The 14528-nt window shown below is 29.9% G+C and overlaps 1 pseudogene across 1 annotated transcript; it reads left to right on the top strand.

Moving 5' to 3' along the window:
• The first annotated feature begins 8841 nt into the window (after positions 1–8841).
• Positions 8842–9755, top strand: LOC146897454 (auxin-responsive protein SAUR32 pseudogene; annotated as a pseudogene). The gene has a single exon (XR_015021699.1). The product of XR_015021699.1 is annotated as an auxin-responsive protein SAUR32 pseudogene (transcript).
• Positions 9756–14528: the final 4773 nt, after the last annotated feature.

Here is a 14528-nt window from a genome sequence, read left to right as displayed (position 1 = left end):
GGCCAATAAATAAATAGATATTTTCTATTTATGAATTTTTGAAAAGTAGTGTGACACTCCGTTGTGTGATTACTCTGATTATAATAATTAATATTACGTTGTTGGGAGAACGGGGTGTTACAATATGGATGTCATTTGCTAAAAAAATAATATTAAATATAAGTTTTTGGATGTCGTTCGCTTTCATGCAATTTTTTTATCCAACCTCCATGTTTTAAATATCTTCACTTTTGATCTTTGGTGGGGTCTAACAATGAAAAAATGTAGATATGTTATGCTGAATTGATAAAGTACATGCTAATTAGACATTTTTAAAATCAATTATGCTATATGGTACGGAGCTTTGCATACGAAAAAAGACGAAACTCATAGGTGTTTCACGTTGGGAGAATCATAATTCCGTTTTAGATGTAGTAAAGGCAGTATGGGGTAAAAATTGGCTGCCACGTAATGCATTTTCTTCCCTTAGCTTTTCGTTCCGTACTAAGAAGCATTTCTCTTTTAAAATAACGTGGCATTTTTTAATTAAGTCTATTTTTTAATAAAATAATTAATCATAAATTTCCAACTCCTTCAACTAACTTACAAAATTACCAGTAACTCATTCTATTTTTGATACTTCCTTTTGCTCTTTTCACGAAGGATAGGAACATAAACCTACCTCTATCAAACCATCATTAACCCACATTTTTTTACCATATTAGGCCTCCGCTTGACCTTATTTGACTATGTCACCAAATCACAAACGTAGATAGTCTCACACTAAGAAAGATATGTTAAAAAAAATTACCAATGAAAAAGAAAAAACAAATTATATAGATTGATTAATTTGTTGATGCAAATTTTTGCAAAAGTAAAATTTTGCTGTAACTTGATAATTTTCCACATTTATAACTTTTTGTTGATCATCGCTCACTCGTTCCTGAAATCAACATCTTATTTGTTGTCTTTTGAGGCGAATTCCTAATTTCAAAAGACCTTTTAATTGTGAAAAAGAATCTAGAAGAAGTCAAATATACATGAAGGGATTATCATATAGGATTATAAAATTGACACACAACTTAACATTATCTGATAAATACAGCTTCTTTTAGACCAACTTACTCCGAATAAAAAGGAAATCCCAAAAAAAAGGTGGATTCAAAACCAAATCCATTAAGCTACTAATTTAAACTAAAAATATACACTATTAAACAAATTAAAAACAAAATATCTCAAAATCATCATACACATGGAAGTTAATAGTGAACTGAGAAAAAAATTCAACCAATCCTATAATGAAGAACAAAACAGTTGGTTGGAAGTGTCATTTCCTATTAAAAATATATGTTGCTCCTTAACATGTAAAAGAGAACAATTGTTCAAGAAAACATGAACACTTAGTAATATTCTCCTTCTCATAAGGTGTGATTTTTATTTAAATTGATTGTGTAAAAAAAGGTATAGATAACGAAGAATAATTGAAAGAGATAAAAACATATGAGAATGAATCTCTTTTATTTTTTGGTAGAAGAATGAATCTCTTTTTTTTTTTATATAAAAGAAAGAATAAATCAACATAAAAAAAGGTAAATATGACAACAAAATATATTTTAGAAAGAAAAAAAGGTATAATTGAGTAATAAAATAGAGTTGAAACTGTATAATAAAATCATAATCAGTTTTTTTTAGTACAATTTAAATCAATAATTATTCGCCTATTTTGATTTATTTTTGTTGTGCATTCCTTTTGTTTATTATAGAGATTCGAAGTAGATATTTTTTTTTATTTTGTTTAAGATTATTAATTGAATTGTTAGCATGTATAGAAATGATTGACAAAAAATTATAAAATTTTCACCATAAAAAAGGACAATTGTTTTGGCACGTGAAAATCTTCTCTTTCTTGATTTGATTATGAATGTTCATAAAAATTACTAAATTAATATGAGTAAGTAAAATAACTTTGAATGTTCGTAAAAATTACTAAATTAATATGAGTAAGTAATAATAACAAAAAAGAAGTAACGTGTTTATTGTAGGAAATTTACAAATGAAGAATTAAGAGCAATTAAGTCTTGTAAGCAAATTAAAATGTCACGTGTAATATTTTTTTTTTATCTTTATAATAATATAGATTCATAATTTCATATATAGTGAATGAGTTAACTTGTATATAGCAACAATTTTTTTTATTGATATATCAAATCACTTTGTTTTATTGGTGCATCTAATCAAATTGCTTTGTTTTAAAATATAATTAAAAAATATGAAAAAATAAACAAAGACAATAAAAACCAACCAACAACATTCCTTCAAAAAAAAAAAACCAACAACATTAACGTAGCAAAATTATAATTTGAAACGACCAGATTATTTTTTTAAGGAGAAACAACTAAATTATTCCTTCAAAAAAAACTAAATTATATATTTCAGCCAAAAGAAATAAATGATCAACAAACAATTTGATGATAATGCCAGTAAACACTAAAAAGAACATTAGTACTTGTTTATATCCATGTTTCATAGAAAGAAAAAAAAATCTCCATGTTTCATAGATCCTTATCAATCCTTCTCAACCTTATTCTTCTAAAATTCTTGGACGAAATTGTACTGCTGCTACGTGTTGATCCTGATATCAAATGATCGCTTGAAAGGTGTGAGTTCAAAATTTAGATGTCTAATTGCTAGGTCTAGCCTCCACGTTACATATTAGATCCATAATCCCTGGATTTTGATAAAGAAGTCTAGAATTTATAAGTGAATTAAAAAAAATGATAGATAATACTATCAAATATAAACAATACAATGAGAGAAAACTAACAGAAAATAGTATAAATGAAAACACCTTTTTACCTGAACCACCATCATATACAACTTTCGTTACGATATTTGGAAAGAATTCTGAATTCTTTGAATGAATATGAAATGGTGAAAATTGAACCAATATTTATAGAGAAAAATTGAGCAATAAAATTGTTGATGCAGATCTTAAATTAGAACTTTTTTCACATGTAATTATAAGACATTTATGGACATTAAAGGGCGATTGTTTGATTAGTGGAAATATTAATACAAAATGAAATGGTTGTAGGTTCAATAGAGAGCATATTCTTATAGGATGCCACTTTTGTATTGGCATTCATATCGGTATCAATTGTAATAAATGGCAAGGTCAAACATGTGTTAATATGTAACAATGATTTGTCAATAGCCAATAATCAAGCTACAATTAGATGATGAGGTGCACATGTGTATTAGTGATGCTTAGGTGTGTAATACATTAAATGAAGTTTAACATAGAAGAGCGCCAAGTGTACTTTTCAAAAAAATTAAGGCAAATATATATAATAGAGATAAGAAAATAGTTGATTCTTAAGAATTCTTGATCAAATAATTTGTTGTAATAAATATCGTGTTAATTTAAATGCATAATAAATTCTTGATGAAATAATAAAATGTGTTCAATTGTTGACAATTTGTATTATGTCTCTTTAAATTGTCATTTTCATTTATGTCATTTTAATAGTTAATTTCACTGTTTTGAAAAAACTAGTTAATCACAATTTAGATAATAAAATCTGAAAGACAACAAACAAGCTCCGAATTATAAAATCCAAACGGAAAAAAATGATCAATTTGAGGGCGCTTAGGAAATTAGTAGGGTGAGAAAATAAATTTTAGTAAAAAAGTTGAAGGTCAATTGGGTTTAAGTCTGTAGTGTTTGGGGCCTTTTGAAGTAGTTTTGCAAAGAAAATGGAAGTTATACCTGATACCCCTACATTTAATCATTTACATGTACAAATTGTTTAAAATGCCAATTTGACCCTTTTATCATTTCACTTCACACCCTACATAAAATTTTGGCCAACAAAATATTTCTGAGATTTAATACTCCAATTTTCTGAATACTGATCATATCAATTTTTTTTGGTAGATTGATACGTTTCAGTATTATACATACCCCCCAAAAGTGAAGAGTTGTCGGGCTTAAGTATGTTGGGGACTTTTAATACATTTTACTATATATATACCCCCAAAAAATGAAGCCTTACTATATACACCCTCCATGCAAAATTGTTTTTGGGCCCCCTACAAGGCTGGGCTCTAGGCCGTCACACCCCTGGCCTATGCCTTGGGTCGTCCCTGACAACTCTGAACAATCATAAATGAATATGAATGGTATGGATTCAAGGGCAGCTCTAAAAACATGGTGGTGGTCGGAGGACTAACTTGTGCCTTAAGATCACAACTTAGAACAAAAAATGTTACAAACTTAAAAATAGAAGGTATTTGACGACAAAGACGAAAAATTACATTTGAAGAGTTTAAAATGTTTTTGTTTCTAAAATGATCATTGTTACATCGTCTCTCACTTTTAGATACCCTATCTGTGTCTAATTATAATACTATTTAAAAAAAATGCATGTCCCTAAATTATTTTGAAAGAGAAGTCATTTATTAGAGTTGTATGGTTCATTTTATAAATTTTTTGTAATACTTAAAACACTTTGTATTAACCACAATTGGCACTCAATTTTGTCTTTCTTCTAAAATTAGGTCAAATGGTCCAAATTCAAAAATATATTACTCTCTAGAAAGACATTATTGGGTGTGGAGGACTAACTTGTGCTCTAAAACCATGGTGGTGGTCAGAGGACTAACTTGTGTCTTAAGATCACAAGGCAGAAAAAAAAAATTACAAATCGAAAAATAGAAGGTATTTGACAACAAAGACGAAAATTTACATTTGAAGAGTTTAAAATATTTTTATTTCTAAAACAGTCATTGCTACATTGTCTCTCACTTTCAAATACTCTCTCTGTCTTAATTATAAGACTATTTAGAAAAAATGTATGTCCCTGAATTATTTTGAAATGAAGTCATTTATTAGAGTCGAGGTTCATTTTATAAAGTTTTTGTTAAAACACTTTGTATTAAATACAATTGACACTCAATTTTGTCTTTCTTCTAAAATTAGCTCAAATGACATTCAAAAGGAACTAAAAGGATAGATAACCCCAAATGAGGATGTAGAAACTTTAGAAGAGTCGTTTGATATAATTGATTTTTCAGTTCTTGAAGAATTGACCAGGTACCTAAAATTTATGAAAATAAAGAGATCTTGATAAGTTATGTCATGAATGGATAAGTGACAATGAGTGATAATTGAGACTTTTTAATTCTTCTATGATTCATAGAAAATAAATTCGAGACTTTGATGTTTAAGTTATTCAAGAAATATATAAATTTGAGACTTTATAATATAAGATCAACTCCTCATGCAATCCTTTAAGGATGAACGTTTGTCGAATTCTTTAGAAATTCATAAGAAATAAATAAACACTAATTGAATATGATTTGCACAAAAACATATCTATATCGTATAAATAAAAATAGATCAATATGTCTATGTTAGTTTGGATGATCGAAGTATTGATGCTTGACAATACTGATGTCGGTCACGAAGCTCAAACAACATCAAATATCCAAATATATATCATATAAATAAAATCGATCAACATGTTTATGTTAGTATACGATTGAAGTGTTGATGCTTCACCGTAATGATGCCGGTCATGAAGCGCAAACAGGATGGAACATCCAAATACACAAAAACATGATGCCAAATTATTTATTTATTTTTAATTATTGTTGTTGTTGTTGTTGGAGTTTTAACAGTATAGCCTATATTCATCGATACAAAGACTAGAAATTCAATAAGAATGAAATTGTTAATATGTATTTATAAGACACTGATTTCAATTGATGGAATTGGAGCATAGCTTATAATCATCGATACAAAAATTAAAACTTATTTACATATAAAAATAGATTAAGAATAATTGCATAACATGTTATGAAACTAAAGAAATAAGAATAAGAATAAAGAGAAGGAGAAGAAGAGAGAAGGAGAGAAAGAGAGAATATGGTATATGTTATGAATATTATAAGTGGATGTCCACAAAACAATCAGTTTATTAGGTCATATTATTAACTCATGCATATTATTGTGCTTGTTTCTCAAGTCATTGTTACTTGTTTTCCAAGTGATTGTATTTCTTTATAAATAAAGCTCAAATGTAACCCAATTATATATCACGTAAGAATAGAGAATAATAGAATACCTTATTCTCTCATCCTCTCCTTTTCTCTCATTCTCCTTCTCTTTATTCTTGTTCTTGTTTCTTTAATTTTGTTTTCCAAGTCATTGTATTTCTCTATAAATAACGCTCAAATGTAACCTAATTATAAATCATATAAAAAAGAGAATAATAGACCATATTCTCTCTTCCTCTCTCCCCGCTCTCATTCTCCTTCTCTTTATTCTTGTTCTTGTTTCTTTACTTTCGTAACACTTTTCTATTATATTAAACAAGTGTAAAGAACTCTCTATTACTCTTTCTGTCTATCAATAATGATCAATATATAATATATTAATTGAGCAATGATTAGGGCTGACTATTTTTTTCACCAAAGCAATGGTCACGAATGATGATCAACTAATACTAGTTTCTTGCAAACAATTGTGTATAATTTTCTCCCTGTATGTGAATTTCTGGACGCAAATAAAATTGCAATGAAAAAGAAAAAGACATGTATACTAAAAATCAGTCTTTTTATGCAAATCCTTGAAAAGCATTTTTAAAAAAACAAAATTGGTAAAATACTCTAAAAAAAAATAGATAAAATAGATAGGCTTCTTGTTGTACAGAAAAAAAAAAGAGCCCTTTACCTTTTTCCTTTCCTTTTTGCTATTTCAACGTTCTTCCTTTTTTCAATATAATTTTTTTGACAAATTCAATATAATTTTTTATTTTTTTTATGGTAAGAAAAAAGTAATGAGAATATTTTTCTGTCTATTTAGAGGGAAGTAAATTATTAACTCAAAAAATTTGATCTAATGGTAAAAATAAGCTTTAGATCCGAAGGTCACATTTTAAGTCTCACTAGTACCTTCTTTCAACAAACAAAAAAGTCTCAACGGTACTTTTGAAGGAAGTTAAAAATATAAATATATTTCTAAGTGCTCTTTCAGTTTAAATTTTTTCATGCCTTAAACAGAGATATCATCCCTTCAACCTAAGTTCGTTTACATAAAAAAGGGAAATAAATTATTACTGATAGTTGAACATACAATGATTTTTAGTTTTTCTTCTTTCAAATATTTGAATACTGAAAACAAATTGAAACTAAAATGATAATTTTATAAACAAAAATAGGGTTTAATTCGTTTACACAGACATTCTAAAACTTTTTTACGCATGTTTTCAATAACATCTTTTCATGATCACACATTCTTAGATTACTTCCTAAAATATCTCCATAAATTATGTATCTACATGGTAAAATTTGATATGAAGTATATGTACAAAAAGTTTACGTCTTCAGTACATATAATTTTTTTTTTTTTAAATAAAAGATGCTTATATCATTTTATTAAAATAAGAGTGTTTATACAACGAGGTAATTAAAACAAGTAGTGAGACTAGGTGATAATATGGCCACCCCTGCTAAAGCATGAGCGACCTTGTTTGCTTGTCTCTATTAAATGCAACCTTATAGTTTGTAAATTGGGTGGCGAAAAAATTTCCGCAAGCTATTATGATGCGACCAAATTCCATAGCATCAACCCGGTTCATATGGAAAACATATGTAGTTGTTTTTAAATCAAGCACGAAGTCGACATTATCAAATTGCATATCATTGATCCACTAAAACACATGGAATAAACCTAGCGCTTCACCCACATCTACGGTACACAACATAGTAACACACAATGCTTTGGACAAAACAACACCATCTCACAGACACATACATATATCCCTGTTCTGTTCAGATGAGATGACTCAAAAAAGAGCCATCAATATTATATTTGAGTCGGCAGTTTGAGGCTCATTGAGAAGTTGTCTTGTTGGTTCAGCAGTAGAAGGCATCACCATTGAAACTATTGTGATCTAAGCGTACCGACCATAATTGATATGCTCTTTGGGACATTTTCTAACTTTCATTCCTCTATCAAATGACATGCTCACCCTACCACTTGTGCGCATAACTCATTAATATCTTGCCATAATTTAAGGTTCTAATGCTGAAGTAGTAGTGCTAACAACTTTATGAATATACTCATATTATCAAAAAAAAAAAAAGATAAAAAGAAATAGATTCAATTATATTTTTCCTTTAATTTTTTCATTATCTAACTATTTTCTGCGTTCCTTAAAAAAAAAAAAAAAAAAACTATTTTCTGCGTGAAAGGGAAAGGAATCTTTGTGGATATGTGAGTATACAACCCTAACTTGCTACAAAAACAGAATGGCAATTTTTAGGTTGACTTTGCTTTTCGTGAAATAATTTATTCATGATCTACCATTATGGGCTTCACAAAATACTAAACCTATCATGCGTTCAGCATGACACACTTGGCTCAAGAAATAAAATAATGGTTTAGAGGTGCCACTAGATTCTGCCTCATAAGACTTTGTTTACATATAAAGTATGATTTCATTAGTAAGATTAGTCACTAATAAGGTGCCTAAATAATATCAAACTTAAAAACAAATTATTTTTAGTTGAATATTTTTTGTTCCAAATTTTCTCGTAGCAATCTCTTATTTTACTTCAAATTATAATATTTAAAAGAAAATCAAGTATTCAGTTGTTTTCTGTGTGTATTTCACCAAAAAAAAAAATCGTTTTTTTGTGAATAAATAAGTATTAAAGTGTTGGCAAGACTTTTCTTATCTAAATGGAATTCCAACTAACTTTCCCTATTCATTCTCTACATTTGTTGGAGTAATCCGATTAATCCACAAAATATGGTGATTATCATCACCAACCAAGATCAAACGGTGTAGAATCCTACTAAAAGTCTAAAACCTAGTGGCCCTACTTATTGAATTCTTGGCCCTTCTCTCCCCTCCTTATATATTCTCCAAGTCTTCATGTTATTTATGCGTTTTCCATTTATTTCTTAGTCTATAATTATCAAACCATGACCATCTTTTCAAACCCTATGGGATACTCTTCCCTTATCTTCATCAACAAAGCTATAAAATATCCAGAACCAGTTTTCCTTTAGGTTCAATATATTTTCACTTCAAAGTTTGAGTTTTTTGGTCTCTTTGTGTTCCTTCTTGGTTTTGCAAAAATGGGTTTGGTTGAAAAGAGTCCAAAGAGTCTTCATTTGCATAGACATCATCTTCAACATAAGCAAGAGTTCAAAGGTGTTCCAAAAGGTTTTATGGCGATAAAAGTTGGTCTAGGGGAAGAACAACAAAGGTTTGTTGTGCCGGTGATGTACTTCAATCACCCTCTTTTCATTCAACTATTGAAAGAGGCTGAAGAAGAATATGGATTTGATCAAAAAGGAACCATTACTATTCCTTGTCATGTTGAGGAATTTAGAAACGTTCGTGGTTTGATTGATAGAGACAAAAATCTTCATCAACATGTTGGTTGTTTTGGTTTGTGAGAAAACCACGAAGTTGGAAGAAGAAGAACAAGAATTTTTCATGAAAAATTATCTTCTTTTGAGTCTTGACCCTTGAATCGTGGTTTCATGTTTCCAATGATTTGGTCATGTAAATTTTTAGATTTTAGGTTTTTTTTGTTAGTTCTTTTTGTTTAATTATATTAGTAAAAGTATAAACCTTAGTTAGGTTTTGTTTTTTTGCTGAAGGCGAATGACCAAAGAATGTTAGTTTTCCGATTGTAGTTAATTTTCTTATTAATTTGACTGGAACTTTAATGCAAGATAGTGATGCTTTTCTATACTTTTCGTGAAGTTTTTTTTTTTCTTTTACGGGTGAGAATAATTGGTACACCACTCTTTTGGAAAGATAAGATAATCGAAAAGAATGAATTGATTGTAAGTAGGGCTAATATTTTGTATCTTTTCCTTTTTGAAGAGTCATTGATTGAAATTGCCATTATCAAATTGGTCCATCACAAAATAAAGTGATTCAATAACCGATGGTTTAGAATTGGGGTTACATAATTTGTACCAAAAAAAAAAAAAAGAATTGGGGTTACATTATTCTTTTTTTAAGAAGTTGGGGTTACATTTTTAATTATTCTGGATACTCAAATTCGGCCAAAAATTGCCTCTTAGATATTATTATTATTATTTCAAAGGATGATGTTTCGTTTGAGAGGATAAGATCTAAGGAATGAAATTTGGCTAGAGAGAGATTGTATAGAAGATGTGGCCATTTAGAAATTAATGAATTCTGTTATTTTGAGTTGTGTACCGCCTTAAGCCAAAAAACAAAAACACAAAAAAAGGTTGAGAAGAAATGTAGAGACCATAAAATTTAGGGTCTTGTTAACTTATGCCCTAAGGGCACAAGATAAGAAACTAATTAAAGAAATTTAACCTTGAAAATTGTGCATTCATAATCTTAAAATCTTGAAAACTTATCTTTTCAATACAATATTTATTGTTTAATTCTATTTTAAGATCCTTATATTGTGCCCTAAGGGCACAAGTTAGCATTTTCCTAAAATTTATGAAGAGAAACAACTTTTGCCTAAAAAATATAAAAGCTAGAGAAACAACTTTATGTTTCTGTTTCGAAATCTAACTTCAACACTCTTTTTTTTTTTTTGGTGGCCGAGGTTCGAATCCCGGGTGGCCAGGGTTCGAGGACCCTACATATTTTATGTACTGTTTCTACCAACTGAGGTATGCTCACGAGAACTACTTCAACACTCTACTATAGCGGTAAAGGATCCAAACAGGAGAGAACATTGAAAAAAGAAATTGATTTTTTTTTTATATTAATACCCAAATTTTTAAGGCAAAGAAGCTCGAGTAATTTAAAATTTGACCTAGAAGTAAGTAATAAAATGTTGTATTTCACTAGGATTCCTTGTCCGTGTACATGCTCTTTTTATTTGGCTAACGTGTGTAAATTATGAATAATTTTTTATAAAATTTAGATTTTGATAATAAAAAAATGTATGTACAGAAGTTGTTTATGACTTATTGTAACAAATCATATTTATTTTAATGAGATTTATCTATTTTTTTAATTAATAATTTAAATATTGTTATAAAAATGATGAAATAGTAAATAAAATACTTTAAATGAAGGATACAATTGGAAAGGAAAAAGACTTGCCCAAACTCTTGTATTTTCTTTATACATGGTATAAATATAGATCAACCACTTAAACTCAATTAATTAATTAAGAAAATTGATACTGATCATTGGTATCTAATTACTTGATTACAATCTTCATTAGTTTCTCTATTTCTCTCATAAATTCACTATATCTTGATTTTCTATTTTATTCTCTTGTGCCACTATGTGATGTGCACTCATAAAGAAGAACAAATTAATTTGAAGGGAATTGAAACTTCTCTATCTACTCATTTTCTCTCTATTTCTCTAGAACATCTCATTTCACTCTTAACTATTCTTTCTGAGAGCGATGCTTGAGGAGGATCAAACTAAACTGTAGAATGACTGATGCAAAAGATTAGGATCCCATATAATTAAGGTCAAATATGATCGAAATTGTGATAAAAGTGAATGCAAATTAAAGTCAAGCACTAACTTAAATCAAACCACATCAAATGGCACGCCTCTTCTTTTCTCAGCCGTTAATGATGTTCAAAATCAAATATTACACTTTTTCTCTTTTCTAAGATTTTGTTTTCTTTTCCCTTAAAAAAATGATTTTGTTTTCTTTAGCATGGTAAGTGCTCAATGTTGAAATACTTTATTTAATTATTAGTGTTTAGACCTCCATTTTTTTATTGCGATTAGTAATTTTTATGTAATATTGATTAAAATTATTTTGATTTTGATTAAAATTATGAGTTTAATGGTGGTCGGTTCACACTTTGAAACAACTTTGCATACACAACCAATCAAAATATTCAGAATTGTCACATAATGTAAAAATTTTAATTGATATGATAATTCTAAATGTTTTGATTGGTTGTGTGTGCAAAGATTTTTTGTACTAACGACCACCACTATTAAACTCATAATTATAGATATATATATAATATATATTTTACACTTTTATATATAATCTTTGTATGAACATTCCTGTTTGAATTAGTTATTGAATTAATTCGAGCACTTACTTCTCATTCTCAATCTCAAATGTGTGTCTTTTAACGTATGTATTAGAATAACTCTGGCTTGACCAACATTGGATTGATTCAAGTGGTAAGAGACTTGAGCTTCTTAAGCGTGTGGGTAGGGGCTTAGGGATTCGTTTCTAGCGTATGAAAAATATCTGGCTGGGAGGGAAGAACCCATCTAATGTGTTCCACAAATTCTCTGACATAGATTAGTCATTTCTAAACTACAGTGGAAACTTTGTAGCAATATGAGATAGAGATTTGTCACTTTTAAATGACGATGAAAATTTCGCACTAACATGACGACGATGATGATGATAATAATAAAAAAAAAAAAAAAAAACACCTTAGCTTGTGAATGTATAACAAGTGAACAAACATATGAACCTAGAGAGAGAAAAATGGGTTTTCCATATGTAGAATAATTGGTAGACAAAGACAAGCAATAGGGTATGTGGACCATTACTGTTTCTGAAATCAAAGTTTAACTGTATCAACGGGGTCCCCATAGGAATGAGTGGGAAAGGTAGAATCTCGAGTGTTTTTCTATTTTCATAGAGAATTGGTTTGTTGGTATTTGAAATTCATTTAATTGGTTAGGTGATTGAGAAAGACAAACAACCGTACAAGATTATAAGGTGTCAGTGGGTTGATATGCATGACTACCACGTTTGGTGAGGGTCATGATGTTAGTTGATACTATATGCATCCAAAAACAACATTTAATTCAATTGAAGTATAACCTTAGTCCCTTGTTTGTTTGCACTCCTTGATGGTTGAAAATTAAACCAAAATATCCAAATAATGAACACTATTTGGATTTTGGATCCCTTTATATTCAACTTAATTCACCTGATGTTATGGTTCAGGTAGAGCTGTCAAAACGGGCCGGGCCTACCGGGCCGGCCCGCAAAAGCCCGAAAAAATGTAGGGCTTGGACATAAAAATTTGGGCCCGTTTAAAATCGGGCCTTTTTAGCCCGAGCCCGTTGAGGCCCGAGCCCGTTGCGGGCTAGCCCGACTGGGCCGAGGGTAGCCCGTTTATTTTATAACTATTTTTTAACATGATAATTTCCTATGGCCCAGCCCACCTGTATCATGTAGATTTTTTGCTCATATTTATTTTGTGCTTTTCTTTGTAAATTTTAAATGAACTATATGTTATTTTCTTTGAATGTATAGAAGTCTCAGAAAAATCAGTAAATTCACAACCCAGGTAATTAACTACTAGTTTACACCAGAAGCTATTAACCAATCTAAAAGTATAAAACCAATCATTTAACTCCTAATAAGCCTTTTCATTTAATTTTTATTTTTATTTGATTAACAAACTGAGGTGTTAATATCCTCTTATATAAGTTATAGGTCCTGGGTCAATTTAAATCTATGCGATTAAGTTCCGAAACTATTACAGGAATACTTTTATTCCTTCATAAGGCAATTGATGGGGAGAACCACACATAACAGCACACCCATTTAGAGAATTACTATTACTGTGGATTTGTATGTAATTGGCTAGCAATGTCCATTTTAATATGTAATATTAGACACATGACAAATTATCATTGGTAATTTGGGAAGTTTAGCATTGATTGGTATTTTTTATTGTAATTTTTTAATAAAAACTTTAAATAACCGGGCTGGCCCGAAAGCCCGTAGCCCGCAAAGGGCCGGGCTTGGACAAATATTTTTTAGCCCGTTTACCATCCGGGCCTTTTAGGCCCGGCCCGTCAAAGCCAGAGCCCGTCATGGGCCAACCCGACGTGGGCCGGGTAGCCCGTTTTGACAGGAATATAACGTTTTTTCACCATCGTAAAAATGTAACAGTATAAAAAGTAGAGTGTTATGAACATTTTTTTTAATGTTGATTTTAATATTCACTTTCTTCGTTACTAGACCAATGACCCGTGCTACCGCACGGGTCCTACCACGTAGAAGTTAATCGAACCAATGAAAATAATGTAACCATACATTGCCAAGAGAAGTTTTATATCATATATAACAAAATGAAATGGTAGCATACATAACAAAAAAAATTTGGCTTATCATTACAGCTAGTAACAAATTCGCATAAATAAAAGGTAGGATTTCATACCAGCAACCACGTCCTTTGCCGGAGAGATCAAAATGTCTTTGAAAGACATGAATTCAAACACTTTCCGAGGCAAATTGCTTGCATTCACCTTAGTAAATCTCGCATTTGCCGACATGTTAAGTTTGTGCTTGTGTGGCAAGAGTTTGTAATTCCCCTCATTAAATCCTACCATGTCATTCTCTAGCTTATATGTTCCTCCTTCTTCAACCATTCCTTGAATCGTTGGCACCAGGAACTTACGAACAGTGGCATGGATCCGTCCTCGCTAAACAAAAAATAACATGTCATCAAATATAAACCATAGTATATGTTATCATAGTAGCAACTTGAAAAAAGGATTATTTATTTATTC

Source organism: Medicago sativa, chromosome 8 (assembly GCF_051527215.1).
Source record: "Medicago sativa cultivar Bolivia chromosome 8, Bolivia_mono, whole genome shotgun sequence".
Taxonomy (NCBI): Eukaryota; Viridiplantae; Streptophyta; class Magnoliopsida; order Fabales; family Fabaceae; genus Medicago; species Medicago sativa.
The sequence above is the reverse complement of the archived record's forward strand: the minus strand, read 5'-3'. Positions and strand labels throughout refer to the sequence as shown.